Raw genomic sequence first — 2,411 nt, forward strand, 5'->3', positions numbered from 1 at the left:
TAATAAATACTAATAAATAATTAGGTACAGATGCGTCCACATACATCTATCCTCCATGTGCTTTGAGATGTGTTACAAATAATGGGTGAGTACAATGTGACTCTGTAGCACTGAGCATCTTTCCAGGTGACTTTTTCCATTAAAATGTGTCTTACTTGCAAAGTGATGCGATTAGGACGCAAAAGCAGCTTATACTGATTAAAATGATATACGGCCTGCCTACTGTATAATCTGTATGCGACTGAGCTGTATCTGCATACGATATGCAACTTTACAGTGTCACAGCTGCTGACACTGTAATGTAGCATTTTGCAGCACCTGCACACAGAACATAGGCATGCCACATATCATTTTGTTCAGCATTAGCTGCTTGTCCATCCTATTTGCATCACTTTGCGAATAAAATGCAGTTTAAGGGAAAATGTTTCACAGAAAGATGCTCAGCGGTACCGATTCATGCCACGGTATAACACATCTAGAAGGGCTGTTGAACGCGCAGGAAGGCTAGATGTTTGTGAACACATCTGTTGATTGCTCGTATATAGATAGATATAGAGATAGAGAGTAAGGTAGCTAGATATAGTGCAAATTCACCCTGCCAACAAGGACAGGCCCAACTGAGATATATTTGCATGTATAGTGTATAGCAAGAACATGTTATCGCGCCTCCCAATATGTTTTTTCCAGGTGGGCCTTTTCCATCAATCAAAATGTGAGGTCAACATCTAAACAAACTACATCGCTGGACTTTTGTGAGGTCTCCTTGATTCCAGACTTCTACTCATGGCAACAATCAAAGATGAACCACCGAAGAAGGAGACCCTGAACAGGTAATTAATGATTATTAATTACCGGTAATTCTCAGGCTAGACTTGGTCTAGGCCTGCAGAGGCACGATGATATGTTCCTGCTATACATTGATACTTAAAAAATGTCTATTTACTATGGACTATTCTACTTATGCGACACTGTGATTTGGTAGTGTCAGATATACAGTAATTCTGTTTATCTCAGGATGCAGTATATCTCAGCTGTTCACTCTCCCTGTTTTACTCCATAAATCATGCTTTTTAGTCTAAATCCCAAACAGCATTATGCTCACCTTTCCTAACCAAGAATCTTGGGGGTGACATCACAACATTTACGTGGGACAACATGAGGAGCCGCAAAGTCTGGCATGTCCGTATCCATGTTGGACACGCCAAACACCTCCACAGGCTGCACACACCCCTGTGCCAGCTCTTCTAAATCAGTCAACTCCAATGACACAGGGGTGGGACCCCCACCTGTCCCCCTTGTATGCCTAGCCCTGTCCGCCAGTTTTTGCTTCAGGCGATATTTGAAGTCGGCCCATCTGTGGGTTAAATTGGAACCATTACTTTTTATTTGATTTTGTTTTTGGTTTTAGGGTGGTCAAGTGTTTACTTACCGCCGTTTGACATCCCGGGCTAGACGGACATAATCACCCACACTATTGACATCCACGGCTACCTCTTCCCACATTCTCCACTTCTGGTTAGCACTCATATTCCTGTCTGCCTGTGGCAGGATGTCCACACTCTTCTGAATCAAAACTTCCATCTCCTTTCTTGTGAATTGTGGCTGCCTTTTCTTTTTGGCAGCTTTGCCCGGAATACTGGGCCCAGCAGCCTCTGCCATGTCATCCTCCTCACCTATTTGTGTAAATTTGCAGAATTCTCAACTTCACAACTTGCACAATATTATGTTTCTAATTAATCATTGAGTCAAAATGCATGAAATACTTACCGCCTGACTGTTGTCCATTGTTTCCCTGGTCTGTGGCATGTGTGAGCTTCAAACAAGAAATACACCAGAATTGTGTTTTTGTCTCGTGACGTATTTTTACATGCATCCTTACTTTGCGCCCGCATCATTGATTGTGCGTTCCTATGATCCCTCCTTAATTTGTGCGGGAAACGAAACACTATTTATGGCTTGGGGCGTCTCGAGTCGAGGTGGCGTTTTTTGAATGTTGGAGGTTACGTTGGTTGGAGTTGATTGTTGGCTGGTGTAGGAGTTAGCGTTTTTTGAAGTATTATTTTTGGATTTATTATTTTTTTGATTTCCGTTCGTTTTTTTCCCTTTTCATTTTTTTGGTCGTTTCCAGTTTTGGTAAGTTTGGGGAAGTCTAACTTTGGGTCAATTTGTCTCTCAGTCTGGTGACGATTTTTCTAATCAGTTTTTCCCATCATTTCATCTCTCTTAGGTTTTATTTTGGCTCTGCCCCAAAGACATTTTGTTCCGGATTCTTATATATTATCTCTTGGTAAGTTCATTTGTTAAACTGTTTTGGAAATGTTCTTGTTTGTCTTTACGCAACTTTGGTTGGCCTTACACATGTAACGTTTGTTTGTGCAAATTCGAAATCTGTGTTGTTTTTTTTTTTATTT

This window comes from Taudactylus pleione, unplaced genomic scaffold (genome assembly GCF_031769625.1).
Source record: "Taudactylus pleione unplaced genomic scaffold, aTauple2 ptg001220l, whole genome shotgun sequence".
In the NCBI taxonomy this organism is placed as follows: domain Eukaryota; kingdom Metazoa; phylum Chordata; class Amphibia; order Anura; family Myobatrachidae; genus Taudactylus; species Taudactylus pleione.